At 37.1% G+C, this 15706-nt stretch overlaps 1 long non-coding RNA gene across 3 annotated transcripts in view; it reads right to left on the reverse strand.

Moving 5' to 3' along the window:
• The window catches only part of LOC123335008, a 604601-nt gene that overhangs the window by 115016 nt on the left and 473879 nt on the right, over positions 1–15706 (reverse strand). For 2 of the 3 annotated variants that reach the window (XR_006641376.1, XR_006641377.1), the window contains exon 5: positions 9369–9485. The exons of the other annotated variant lie outside the window; for it this stretch is intronic. This is a non-coding gene — a long non-coding RNA (uncharacterized LOC123335008). The remainder of the gene's footprint in view (positions 1–9368; positions 9486–15706) is intronic. 3 annotated transcript variants of the gene reach the window in all.

The following is a 15706-nucleotide window of genomic DNA, read 5'->3' on the forward strand; positions in this document are numbered from 1 at the left end:
TATTTCACTTAGCATGCTGCTAAGTCGCTTCAGTCGTGTCCGACTCTGTGCAACCCCATAGACGGCAGCCCACCAGGCTCCCCTGTCCCTGGGATTCTCCAGGCAAGAACACTGGAGTGGGTTGCCATTTCCTTCTCCAATGCATGAAAGTGAAAAGTGAAGTCGCTCAGTTGTGTCCAACCCTCAGCGACCCCATGGACTGCAGCCTTCCAGGCTCCTCCGTCCATGGGATTTTCCAGGCAAGAGTACTGGAGTGGGGTGCCATTGCCTTCTCTGTTAGCATAATGTCCTGCAAATCGAACCATGTTGCTGAAAATGGTATTATTTCAACCTTTTTATGGCTGAGTAATATTCATTGTATATATGGACCACATCTTCTTTATCCATTCCTCTGTTAATGGACATTTATGCTGCTTCCATGGCTTGGCTATTGTAAACAGTGCTGCAATGAACACTGGGTGTCATGTATCCATATTATATTTGTGGGCCTTTGAGTTTACAACTTGTATGCTGGAAAAGCAAGATGGAGCCTGGTTCCAGCAATAGTGAGTTGCAATACTACCTTTGCATTATGTATATACTGTTGGAAGAAATCTAAGAATATATGTTTGGCATGTTACAAAGAGAGCCCAGATTTGGACTGACTAAACTTCATGGAAAGAGAGAAAGAGAGATGACCTCATCTTCCTCTGTCCCAGAGAGACTATGAGAGTTTAGAAGGAGCAGTGTAACTCAAAACATTCCCACAATCCTCTTTAAACAATTAGGAACCATGGATTTTCTACAAGGATGTCTACAAGGTAGGGACAGGAGTAACAATGGCAGAAAATAGAATCAACCAGTAGAGATATTGTATTTTCTAGTTTTCATATTAACAGGCAACTATAACCAGGAGGGTTGATCATCTGGATTGACTATACTCCCAGAAAAGTTGACTTTTTTTAGGGCTAAGAGTTCGCAGGGCAGACGGAATGATACCTGATAATCTAGAGTTTACAAAGAAATGGTATCTTATTTTTGGGCCTTCAAAATGTGAAACAAAGTAAACTAGTTATATGATGAAAACATTAAAAATTTAAATGGAAACGCTTATACATTTGGATTAATATTTAAACTGTCTGCCAAAAGGTTTTATATTGCATACAGGAAGCATATTGAAAAGTGCCCCTGGCATTCATTTGAAGGTGATATGACCATATTTATAGCAAAATGCAATTTAGCATTTTGCCAGGCAGAATTTCCCTTCCCAGTTAGGCTGTATTCTAAAATTATACTTTATGGAGTTGTATATCCCCCAATGTATACATGTGGATATGTACATGTACATGTATGTGTGTGTGTGGACATGCATGCTCACACATTGATGAGACATTATTCACATATACATTTTATGGAGTCATTGAAGAAGCCATATTAAAAAAATCACCGCTGGAGCTGAGTGGAGTTTCTCAGGCATTTTAAAGAGTGACACTTCACTGATACTTATTGCCCTTCAATACAAACACCATTAGAACAATGTGTGACAACACCTTTGCAGAGAATGAACTTTTACTGATTGCTGCCAAGACTTCTTATCAAAAATTCTTATAATGGAGAAGGTGGAGATCAATTCTGCTAATGATAGGAGGTTAAGCTTGTTTTAATATGTGTTTCACCTCTTTCCTCTCAAACCTTTTTTTATTAATATATTATGACAACATGCTTTTAAAAATACATGCTTGCTTTTCTCCCCAAAATTATAAAAGAGCCCTGAATTGTTCCTATTTTTACTTAGAAAATTAATTTTAAATTATACAGTCTTTAAAGGAATCTAGCATCTAGTGATATATATATATATATACAACTTCTAAACAATTCTACTGATGCTATTTTATGAAAGCAACTTCTATTATCCAATAATTTTACAAATTTATATTCATGGCTCAGATGGTAAATAATTTTCCTGTAATTAGGAGGCCTGGGCTCGACCCCTGGGTCAGGAAGATCCCTTGGAGCAGGGAATGATTACTCACCCCAGTATTCATACTTAGAGAATTTAATGGACAGAGGAGTCTGGCAGGCTACAGTCCATGGGGTCACAAAGAGTTGGACACTACTGAGGGACTAACATACAGAGATGACAAGAAAACTAAACACCCTAGGGTCTTCTGAAATATTTCTTGTAAACTGAAGCCTGGATCCTCAGCATGGCATGTTAGTGTCTGCAGCACTGGTACAGGACTATTTGCTCAGACTCTGTATCTACCCCTTCTCCCTATCTCAACTTGTACCTCATACCATTCTATTATCTGGTAGATTTTGCTCATATTTTCTAACTGACACTCTTTTTTTTTTTTTTTTTTTTTTGTGAAGTTGTTCAGTTGTGTCTGACTCTTTGTGATCTCGAGGACTGTAGCCTACCATGCTCCTCCATCCATGGAATTTCCCAGGAAAGAGTACTGGAGTGGGTTGCCATTTCTTTCTCCAGGGGATCTTCCTGACCCAGGGATTGAACCCAGGTCTCCCACACTGCAAGCAGATGCTTTACCCGTCTGAGCCACTAGGAACTGATGCTCTAACAATCCCTTTTATAAAAAGTGAGATTACACTGTTAAGCATTATGTGTGGTTGCTTTTCTTTCTTTTTTCTCCTTTTGTTATCTCTGAGATTCAACACGCGGTATAATGCAACATAAAAAGACTGATATGCGGTTTCTGTGATAGGCAGCCTCTAAGATGGCCCATAGATCTCCACTTTCTGACACTCATTCCCTTGAGTGTGGGCTGGAACACCCAATATCTCACTTTCAATGAGTAGGATACACAAAAACAAACAAATATACAGAAAAAGCACTGGGTTGCCACTTTTGAGATTAGGCTATGAGAGAAAATGGCTTCCACTTGACACACTTCTTGTTCCCTCACTCTGAGGAAAACCAGCTGCCATGTTGCAATTTACAGTAGGTGGAAGTACCAATGGGGAGGAAAGAAGTGTAGTCTACAGACAACCAGTGGACCAGACCTACCAGCCATCACAAGAGGGGCTTAGAAGCAAATCTTCCTCTAGGAGGGCCTTGAACTGACTACAACCTAAAGATACCTCCATCGCAGCCTTGAGCAAACCCAGAACCTGAGGTTCCCAGTTAGGCTGCATCAAGGTTCCTGACCTACAGAAACTGTGGGAGAATATTAATACATCTTAGTTGTTTAAGCCTCTAGGTTTTGAAGTAATTTGTTAAGCAGAAATAAGTAACTCATTTTGTTGCTAGGAGAAATAGAAAACAAATATATTTGCTTCTCTTTGCATGAAATACGTTTTAACCTAAGGTTACATCCTTCTTATATTTTCAGTCTTAAAAATGACCTCCATTTTATGATTTGATTGTGATAATATATTCTAGTTTTCTAAGCATACAGTTAGCAAAATAAGTCTATTTGAGTCCCACATAAAAATTGTTTTACACTTTTTGTGTTTAATGAAATACACAAGTTTAAGAACTTGTGCACCACACAATTTCCATACCATTTATATTCTTCTGTTATTACTATTTCATGTAAAATAATATAAATGTTTATTTACATCTATGTTATCTAAATAAACTGGATTTCTGATGTACAAGGACTATTGTTACTCTTGCTCATTAGCATTGAGTGTAGTATCTGTTACAGAGTATAGAGGCTACAACTGTGTATTAAAAGAGTGAATGAGTACAAGTATGAATTAATAAAAACATTAATTACAACACATATGTCAGAAACTCTTCTAAAATAGCCTGGCTTTATAACTCACATCATTATAGTATGAGAATTTTAGATAGAATGGAAGATATATACCGTATCTTCTAGATCACTTCTATATATGTGTTTCTTTGAACTAAAAAGTTGGAATAATTAGAATGCCCATTCTCTTTTCTGTCACACCACTATTTCCATGCTTATATTCTATATATGACTCAGTTGAATATTGATTCAAATTTTAAGCTTTCTTTTCTATTTCCATCATTATAAAAGTATAGTACATGTGAAATACTTATTTGTATACTGGGCCACTGATGATAACAATGACAAGTGTAATTAGATATAAAAAACTGCCAAAACATAAAATTCTTAGATTTACACATGACGAGACAAACAAAGATTCAGGAAGCACTCATGGTCATGCCACCCATCAATCAACTTTCTGCAATCAGAAATATAAAAATTGGATTTAAGAGGAACTGAGAACTGTTGTATTAAGATAATATCCTCAAAATTATGCTAGGAAAAAAAAGACTGGTTATATAGTACATGGGGAAAAATGTAGAAATTCTTCTGTATGTTCAACTGCTTAGCAAACTGTGAGCCCTAGAGTCACTGACATCCCAATAGAATCAAGTTAAATGCTTTTGCATCTTAATAGGGGACAATGACTGATCAGCTGATTGTCAGTGTGAACCTTTTACAATATTGCACCATCACCAAATAGAAATCTCATCTCTAGCATGTCTAAAGCACATAGTATCATGATTACTGCAGTATGTTGCACTGTTTAAAGGAACACAATGCTGTGAAACTAAATTGACAATGAGGTGATTTCAATAAGAAATGTACATGAAGTTTCTCTCAACAAGCATAAAGATGCCATTGTAGAAAATAGAATAGTGAGGGAATGGGAAAGTGAATGCTATGTTGTTTCCTGTCTTATCAGTGTCACTGTAAGGTAATTTGATGGTTAAACTACTGTATGATATTGAGAAGTGAACAAAATATGGTCAAGTCTACTGTAGAAAGCATACTCTGACCGACCCCAGGTATTCATACCCCTGTGAAATCATTTCTTCTTGAATGTGGGCCAGGCTACTTGACTTGCTTTCTAACCAGTAGAGTATGCAAAATGTGATGGGATATCCCTTCCAAGATTAACTCATAAAAGACAGTAACTTTGATTTTGCTCATTCTCTGTCTCTCCCACCCTCTGCTTTTCCCTCCCTCTTGCGTGCCTACTTGGATGAAGGCAAATGTGATATGGAGAGGTAAACTAGAGTCAATATACTGAGGGCAGCCTCCAGTCAATAGTCAGTGAGAATCTCGGCTCTCTGTTTAAATTTCCTTGAGAAACTGAATCATGCAGACAATCACATAAGTGACTTTGGAAGTAGACCCTTCCCCAGTTGAGCCTTGAAATGAGACCACAGATATTGCAGACATTTTGACTATAGCCTTTGAGAGATTCTGAATCAAAGGACCAGCTAAGCCCTAGCCGTATTCCACATCTACAGAAACTATAAAATGATGTGCTATTGTTCCAAGCCAATGAGTTTGGGGGTAATATTACATAGCAATGGATAGCTAATGTACATCTCAATGCCATATATGGCCAGGAAATGTTAAGAAGACTTTTGCTATAGTTACATTAAGAATTTTTTTTTCTGTGATCAAATTTCTCTAACAAATGCTAAATGAAAGCGTGTGAGTTGCTCAGTCATGTCCAGCTATTTGCAACTCCATGGACTGTAGTCGCAAAGGCTCCTCTGTACATGGAATTCTCCAGGCAAGAATACTAGAGTGGTTTGCCATTCCCTTCTCTAGGGGATCTTCCTGACCCAGAGATCAAACACAGGTATCCTATATTACAGATGGATTCTTTACTGTCTGAGCCACCAGGGAAGTCGAAATACTAAATATGTTTATATTAGGAACACTCATAGATGGACAGAGTAAACATCAAATTTTATTTTGATAATGAGTTTGAGATTTGGAAGGAATTTGATCAAAGTGAAACAGAGCAGGGCCCTATGGTCCTTTCCCCCCCTTCCACCACTTCTTCCACCTGCCTTCAGTCTGTGCAAAAACTTTAGGCAAGAATAAGCTTAATCAGAGGAAGGGTAAAATGCAGAAGGAAAGCAGTTGAATAGAAAAAATAATAATAGTTCAATCATTAAACAAATACAAGCACCTTTAGTTCCTCTTCCAGGACTATAGGCAATATTCTGAGACACATCCTTTGAGCTGACTATAGACACTGAAACCCCCACCAAGTGGAAGAAGTTAACGACATGATGACCCGACTATAGTCATGACACAAGCTGCCACAATTCTGAGAACTGGCCTCAAAGAAATGGGAAGAAACCAACCCTGGGACTAAAGACCAAAAGTAAAACAATCAAGATGCTGCTGATCAGACCACCACATGACCAATTTCACGATGACTGTCAGAGCTGACTGACTGTGCTGTTTCTGCTTGTAGCCCCCTTCCTCCACATATGAAAGTCCTTACCCAATGACTGTCAGTAGGGGAGTTGGCCTTTGGACAAGAGTCTACCCTTCCCCACTCTCCCCACCAGGTTGCCAACCTTCTAAATAAATCAAACTATCCTTTCCACCAGGCTTGCTTCTCACCTATTGTCTTCTGCTGCTGCTGCTGCTAAGTTGCTTCAGTCATGTCCAAATCTGTGTGACCCCATAGACGGCAGCCCACCAGGCCCTGCCATCCCTGGGATTCTCCATGCAAGAACACTGGAGTGGGTTGCCATTTCCTCCTCCAATGCATGAAAGTGAAAAGTGAAAGGGAAGTCGCTCAGTCGTGTCCGACTCTTAGCGGCCCCATGGACTGCAGCCTATCAGGCTCCTCCGTCCATGGGATTTTCCAGGCAAGAGTACTGGAGTGGGTTATCATTGCCTTCTCTGATTGTCTTCTGAGTGGTAAGCAAAGTCCACTTTTGGTAACAAAAGGAAGCAGGTACTAAGCTAGGATCAAGGAAATCAAGTCAAGTCTAAACCAGGGCTGAGAAGAAAGCCTAAAGTGGACTGATAATGGATGTGCGGGAGTGTGGTGTAGATGGATACAGAGTGAGTGACATGACTGGTTTCTGTGACTAGCCCTGGCAAGGAACCATGAGAGCAGAGAGGTTTGGTATTCCTGGCATAAATGGGAAAAGCACAGAAGTCACAAGAACTCTCAGCAAGAGTCCCGTAGGCCATCTAGGTGTTACAGTTTCTTGATTCTTATGCTTATTTCTTCATTTCCCAAAATCATGGAATACATCAGTTTTAGACATTGTTGGTTTTAACAAAAACCAACAGAGGCCTGCTTAAGCAAAACATTATTGGAAATGTGTGAAGAGGCTTGGAGGTTTTAAGAGAAAAGTTGAATATCTAGGCCTTGAGAAGAACAGTTTGGAGGAGATAATGCAAGAACTAATGGCTAGCTATCAATCATTTATGCCTTTGTCTTTGTACTCAGTATTGAAATTATCTGGAGAAGAAGTCTGATTGAACTAGCCTGATCTGTATGCTTGTCTCTGCCTTTCTTGCTGTGGTCAGTGAGGGTGTGTCCACATTCGGTCTAGTGTGTCATGTCTACCTTTGGGACAGTGGTTCAGTCCTATATGGAATCACGGAATGAGACTGAAAAGCAGTGGCTACCTAAAGGGAAACAAGGGTGCTGTTAATAAAAAATAAAGAAGGACACTGGGTTGCTGCACAAGTTAAAACAGCATGCATCCACGATAGAAGCCACTGTGCAATCAGTAGAGCTGTCTCAGAATCAAAGTAATGTAATTCCTTTAACTGGCATCACTTTTAACAGGCTTGATGCATGTACTGACTAGTGCCTTAAAGGCACCATCTGACACTTGAAATACATTTGATGCTAGGTACAGAAGAAATTGCCTTTCCAGGGAAGGTGTGATCCACAGCTGCAACTTCATATCCTCTTTAAGCTGCAAAGAAAAATTCAACTGGCCCTTCAGATGAGGCTGCCCCAGGGCGAGAACTGTAGCAATTCATCCCATCTGGCACTTCCTGATACATAAGACTAGAGATGTTCAATGATGTTAGACTAGTTTACAAGGAACTTTAAGCAGTTGCTCACTTCTTAGCTGCTATTTCCATTTATAATTACTAAATTGATCACTACCCTATTTATGTATGATAGAACAAGACATAATGCGATTAAATGGCTTATCCAAATGCATACAAGATGGCATAGTTGAAATCAGAATACAGATTTCTAAAATCCTGTCAAATGCTCATTTTACTACAGTTGCTACCTTATTTTCAATGCCCCATCACTACCTGATGGCATGTAATCACATATTCGGTTGACAAGAAGCTGAAGGGATAACCACCATACTGGATTTCTGAAACAGAATCCAGAAAAGTCGTGTTAAACTGGAATGCTGAGCCAAGTCAAAAATTCAGTAAGGATAAATGTCAAGCCCTGTACAAAGGAATGTGGAGTAAGTACAGGTAGGTTCAGATATAACTTAACAGCAAATATTTAAAAAGGCCTGAAATTTAGTGAAATATGATAAATACAGGAATGAAAATGTGACCCAATTACCAACAGCACAAGTCCACTCTGGAAAATATTGACATGTATGTGTTAAGGTTCCTTCCTTTACTAAGTTCCCCAAACTGGAGTCATAAAAGTATCTGTACAATTTATTTTTGGAAACTTGGTCTCTTCTGAATCCTTTTGTAAACTGATACAGACAAGAAAGGACTTCCCTGGTAGCTCAATGGTAAAGAACCCACTTGCAATGCAGGAGACAAAGGTTCAGTCCCTGGGTAGGGAAGATTTCCTGGAGAAGGAAATGGCTACCCACTCCAGTATTTTTGCATGGGAGATCCTATGGACAGAGAAGCCTGGTGGACTAGAGGCCATGGGGTTGCAAAAAGTCAGACATGACTTAGAGACTAAACAACAACAACAGAAATTTAAGAAAAGAAATTTAAACATTAGTTTTCATATTTTTAAGAGCTTAAAAGAAGCCTTAAACAACCCAGGTGTTGCTTTTGTATGTCTCTAACATGGTTACCTCCTATAGAAATTTGTTTTCTCAAATTCCAGGAAGCTTTAAGTTGTCCCCTAAGTTGTTGCAGAAATTTGGAAGATGCCCTGTCCTGGTCTGGAGCCATCTACTTTCTCCTGAAATGGTCTGATTCTGATCTAGGAGTGAGCTTCCAGGCATGTCTCTAGACTCTCAGCTCCAACTGCTTATGGGGGGAGAATACTTGCACTAACCTGTGTTGGGACAGGTGGCCGATCTCTTCTTAGATTTGGAATTGAAACTAACGACAATCGGTTGGTGTGAGAAAATCTTAAAGCAAACGTGTAAAAGTGATAGCCAGGAATATTTTACAAGCCAGTCTGCAGAGAGAGAAAAAGGAAAAACCAAACCAGGTCTGTAGAGGAAATAAGAAATAAGATGGATACTGAGAAAGAGAAAGAAAAAGAGAAATGAAAGATAAACTTTATGAACATTTTAAAACTCTACAGATACTTCTTTTTTTTTTTTTTTTTTTGAAGGTTGGCTACATTTCTAAGCTTTGTTTGCAAGAGACACCTCTGAATATTCATAGTCTCAATATCACAGAGTCATTGTTTGACTTAAGCAGAATACATACCAATAGTCCAAGATCTGAAGGAAGTCTGTAGACCTTTCAAGCCCAAAGCACCAGCCAAAGTCCACAACCCATAAATCCCTCCCACTCTTTGATTTTATAGTTTCTTTCAACTTGCACCTAAAAAGGAAACACAAATTGTTGCAGTCAATGTTACTTATTGGCGATGGCAATATCCATAGATTTAGACAAGATCTGAAATGATAATGCACTAGGAACTACAGAAACCCCTCAATTATCAGCTTGGGAAAGAAATGACTAGGAAAAGTAAATGATCTGTCTGCAAAGAACGTAAAGAAACATTTAACTTAATGTTTCATGTAGGATGACTTTTTCTTAATGTAGGACCATTAAAATGAAATGGGTTCTTCTGAAAGGTAGTAAGTTCCCTGAAACTGGAACTATGCCAGCAATACCTAGATGTCCTCTTTGCAGTGTCTGTAGGGGAAACTATCCAAGCATCAAATCAAATGAGTGGTTGTATTCGCTTATTTCTAAATTCTCTGCCAACTTGAAGATGCTATGATTCATCAATTTATCCCAAATGCCCATAGGATATACTGTAACTGTAAAATGTAATAAGAATCTCTATATGGCTAATAACATCTTGTTGAAATCACAATATATAGTACTAGGCAAAACCTTCTGATGGACAGGTATTATGAAAATATTCAAGGCGATAATATTTACCAATCATATGACCTGATCTCCAAACAAAGAAGAAATGACATTTCTCCTTTACAATGACATTTAAAGGTAGACTTTTGTTTAAGATCAACTGTGTAGAACAACGGCAATAAGTATAAGGTGGCTCAAATACACATTCAGTTTTGATGACATCATTTCTGAATTGTGTCTTCAGTTGAGTCATCAAGCCTGAAGTACTGTGATCTCACCCTTCTAGAAAGCTTTACAAGCGCATGTTTTGCTATTGTCGTCAAGGTCACAAATTAAGCTCATTAGAAGCTTAAAGTTTTTAAAGTGCCTTGTTCCTCTTTTTCAAAAGTGTTTACTGGATAATCCAGACATCCTCAGATGGGTTCTTCTATTTTTTTTTTATAAATTTATAATGCAGTTACTGCTACTAGGGCACATTACAACAAAAAGATTAAGCCAGTTAAAGCACAATTACTAAATCTCGTTCAGCCGGATTCTCTGGTAGTCTTTAAGTACTCTTCTCTTTCAGACAATGGTGAGGGTGACGCGCAACAGGGTAACTGTGCTGTGCTTCCCACAATTCCTTCCCTCCAAATGTGTGCTGAGCACAAACATGCTCGGTCACTCAGCTGTGTCTGACCCTTTGCGACTCCGTGGACTACAGTCTGCCAGACTCCTCTGTCCATGGAATTTTTCCATCAAGAATATTTGAGTGGGTTGCCATTCTTCCTCCAGGGAATCTTCCTGACCCAGGGATCGAACCCACATTTTCTGCATTGGCAGATGAATTCTTTACCACTGAACTACCAGGGAAGCTCTTTCCCTCCCAAAACTCAGAGCCTATATGATATCAAGAATCTCTTCTCCTTCTTTATATTATTTAGGATTATCCATATGTATTAGGTTTAATGGTGTTACCCAAAACATGCTTATGTCCTAATCCTTGGAAATGTGAATATTACCATATGTAGTAAGTATTATCTTATATAGCAAAAGATGCAGTGAAATTTAGGATTTTGAGAGGAGATGATTATCCTGGATTTTACAGGTGGGCCCTAAATGTTTTCATGAGTGTCATTCTAGGAGAGAGGCAAGGGAGATAAGACAGACATACAGAAGAGGAATAGACAATTTGAGATGGAGGCAGAACTGGAGTGATGCGGTCTAAAGCCAATGATCATATTAGCAACCACCAGAAGCTGGAAGTGAGAAAAAATAGAATCTCCTTAGAGTCTTCGAAGGAAGGAGATCTTGTTGACCTCCTGATTTCTGGCCTCTTGTTTATTAATTGTTTACTTATTTTTTGCATCTGTTGTTGAGTTAGGATGACACACTCTCACTTCAATAATATGTTATTTTTAATGACATGTCCTGCATAGACAATTCATACAGAGAGATATAAAGAGGTTCTATAAACATATTAAAATATATTAATCTCCATTCATGGTAAGGAATGTAGAATTAAAACTACTCTGCAGTACCATTTCTAAACTATAAGGCTGGCAAAAATTCAAAAGCTTGACAATTCCCACTGTGCTGGATAGCCTGTGGAGAAGCAGGCTTTGAGAGTACTGGTGGGAATGTAAAATGGTATAACACTTATGGAGAGGAATTTGAAGATATTTTATCAAACTACATTATATTTGTCCCTCAATCCAATAGTCCTACTTCCAGGAATTCAACCTGAAGATATAAATAAAAAACATAAAAAAGCAGTAACAACATGCATATGAATAAAATGAATCATTGAAGCATTATTTGTAGTTGCAAAAACTGGAAACTTACCCAAGCATTTTTAGGAGAGTGTATAAATTTAGCGGAGTGCTATGCTGCTATAAAAAAGAATGAGGGAGGACCTTAGTAACAAAACATGTTGTTAAGTGAAATGGCAAAGTGTAATGCAACATCATAAACATTATAAAATGGGCTTCTCTGGTGGTTCAGTGGTAAACAATCTGCCTATCAATACAGAAGACATGGGTTCTGTCCCTGGATTGGGAAAATCCCCTGGAGAAGGAAATGGCAACCCATTCTGATATTCTTAACTGTAAAATCTCATGGACAGAGGAGCCTGGCAGGCTACAGTCCATGGGGTTGCAAAAGAATCAGACACAACTTAGCGACTAAATAACTGTTAAGTGAAACTGCAGAGTGTAAAATAATGTACATGTAAGGCTACATATTGTATAAAAAAGAATAGAAAATAAGAAAATGCATTCACTTCCTTATCACTTCAAACAACACAAGAAGCATAAACCTGAAAAAATGAAGTTGTTTAACTACCCAGGGTGAAGTGGAGGAAAGGAAAAGAGAAAGAATGATATTTCTTTGAGTATACTGTTATGAGTAGTTCTGACATTTGAAGCATGTTAATATCCTACATATTTTAAAATATTAGTTAATATGAATGGGAAGAGAAAAAAAAAAACTGCAAGCAAACTGAAACAAATGAGCCTAATCATATGCCAAGTGAACATCACAATTACACTGGAAGGAGAAAAAAGAAAGAACCCATCTAACTACTTGTGAAGAGAGCATTTAGCTACAGACCCTTAGTCTTGGGCAGAGTAGGCTTTAGGATGGAATGGCAGAATGCAAATAAATCCTAAATACTTTTCAGTAGTTTTGTTTATAATCGAAAGGACAAAGAAGAGAAGAAAAGTGAAAGAAAAGAAAAGAAAAACAATAATTATACAACAAAGAAAGAAATGGGCAATGCCTCGAACAGATGTTAAACTTAACACCGTTCATGAGGACAGATGGACATTGTATGGCTCCAGATGAAGCGCAAGATCTGTCTACTCAGTAGCACAGCAGTGAGAATGCATAAGCACAGTCTAGTCAACAAGCAAATATCAAACCAACATGCAATGAGAAATATTCTATTTTTTTAAAAGGGGGAGGATTTTGTTTTCAAAAATGCAAAAGTCATTAAAGACAAAGAAAGGATATGTAAAAGATCCAGATTAGGGGACTAAAAAGATGTGACTAGTAAATGTAATATCAGATCCTAAATTCGATTTTGTACCCATAGAGGAAAAAAAAAAAATGCTATAAAGGATGTTATTAGATCACTGACCAAATTGAAGGTGGATGGTAGTTTAGACAAAAATATTGTATATATGTAAATTTATGAAGTTGTCAACAATAATGTGGCTATAAAAGAGAATATCCCATTCTTTGGAAATCTTACACTGAAGAATTTATGAATTTATGAAGAATTTATAAAATCAATTTATGAATCAAGGCCATGATATATGAAATTTATCTATATCCGTCTATATATACACATATATATATATATAAAGAGGGAATGAGAGAATATAAATGATTAAGCAAATGAAATAAAATATTAAGAATAGGCAAATTTAAATGAAAGGTTTACAGATATTTTTTGTACTATTTTGGTGATATTTTACAAGGTTAAAATCACCCCAAGCAAAAAGGAAATCTAAAATATATCCAAAACCAGAAAAGTTTTGAATCTTGAAATTGCTCAATGCCAACATAAAAAGTTATTTCTACTTAACATATTTTATAATCATGATACATCTATCCACTATCCTGCCCTGTCCCTGAAATGTGCACACAAACATCTCAAGCCTCACAGAGCTTAAAACCTAATTGAGATACTGAAACATGTCACTTAACAGTAAAATTAACAACTCAGGTCTTACATATCAATAAATGCTAAGTGAAAGGTACATGTAACAGCTACTCTGGACATTTGTTCCTTATCTAATTGAAATTCTACTTTTTATAATTTCTGCTCTTTCTTTTTTACCCAAATGAGTAAAAAAAAAAAAGGTTTTACTTTTTGCTACATAACCTTACATTTACTTGAAAACCTATTGAAATATTCTGTATCTTTAGTTCTTCAGCTTGAGGAATTCAACTTCCTCAAATTTGTTGATCTTGCTTATATTCATTTCCTTCTTCAAGTTCATAGCATGCTGATCAGCTGCCATTTATGCAAGCCTGAAGCTAACAAAAGATGCTTTACCATCAGTCTTCTGGGTCTAAGTATCACAACTTCTGTTGCTTGCTTCAAATCATAAATTTGGGGTTTGGTTGACTAGATTTTTCATCTATTATTAGATCTTTTCCCCAATGTTAAAAAGAAGTTGTGTTTTTTACTTTTTGTTTTTTTCTACCAATAGAGCAGAAAACTCTGATACATGCGGACAAAATTTCATTTACCTACAGATTTTCACATCACATAGATTATTGCTATATTCATCACTACTATACTTTTAAGTATGTCGAAAATTTTCTGTCAAGTTAAAATTTTACTCCAAAATATTTGAGCATAAAATTTGATTACATTAATTTCCTCCATTCATAAAATGGAATCTTTTTTAAAAGATTTTGCTGTTTGCAAACTGTGGTTTGTTTTTTGTTAATTAGTATAGTGGAAAAATAATAATACCTTTAAAGATAGCTTGTTTAAGAAGTCTGTCTGACATCAGAACAGAAACTGATGACCTTTTTAAATTACTGCATAAGCACTATGAGTAAGCCAAAGGAAGTTTAAATTCTATCCATTTAAGCCATGTCAAGGTTGGGGACTTGAAGATCAAATATCCGTACAACAATTTGACAATAGTTTAAATGTCTGTCAGCAAAATATGTAAACCATTTTAATATACTGAATATTGCATGAGTTTACAAGAACCTTCTCTATATTTATATTTCTACTTGTGTAACTTTCAGAATCTTACAGCCTTTTTCAATCCTTATGAATTCTTCATTCCTTCCTCTCTCCCTTCTTCTTTTCCTCTCTTCCTTCTTTCTGATTTTCCTTCCTTCTTTCCTGATGGGGGAAGCAAATGAATCATAATTTTTCACTGACATTTCACTATGCCTCAAATAAGTGGAAGTCTGAGATTCCAGTTTATTTCTGCAATTGTTTGCTAGTCATGATTCATTCCTCCTTTTAAATATATCATCACCTTTCTTGTCTTTCTTTTAGTCATAAACATGGACAAGAAAGTGTACTTTTTAAGTCATTCATCCATTATTTTTTAATTTATGTGTGCAATTTATTAATTCTCTTATTCATGTCATCATGTTCCAGACACAATCAAAAGTTGACGTAAAATCATAAAAAGAATTGTGTTTGTTTTTTAAGTTCCCTACCTGAGTCTCCCAATTAGAGGCAGCATCTGTTTTTTGATTTCAGGTTTGTAGCCAGCCAGGATGATCTATTTAAAGTGTACAAAGGGATGAACTTCAAAAAACAATTAAATATGTTCATTGCTAATGAATAATTTTCATGCTAGGTTAGCCCATAAAAAAGTAAAGACAGTTGCACCATGGGCTGATCTTAGGAACTATCTACTTCCCTAATTCATGTCATGTATGCATGCTCAGTCATGTCCTACTCTGTGACCCCATGGACTTTAGCCTGCCAGGCTTCTCTGTCCATGGGATTTTTCCAGGCAAATATACTGGAGGAAATTATCATTTCCTTCCCCAGAGGATCTTTCAGACCTGGGGATCAAACCTGTGTCTCTTGTGTCTCCTGCATTGGTAGGCAGATTCTTTATCATTGAGCCACTGGGGAAGCCCAGTTCATGCTTACCCACTGGCTAAAAATGGATTCAAATGGATTCATCAGTATTCAGTCTACCAGCCACATAGGAGAAATTTTCACTGTCAAGCCTAATGAGTTATTACTAATG

This window comes from Bubalus bubalis, chromosome 9 (assembly GCF_019923935.1).
Source record: "Bubalus bubalis isolate 160015118507 breed Murrah chromosome 9, NDDB_SH_1, whole genome shotgun sequence".
Lineage (NCBI taxonomy): Eukaryota > Metazoa > Chordata > Mammalia > Artiodactyla > Bovidae > Bubalus > Bubalus bubalis.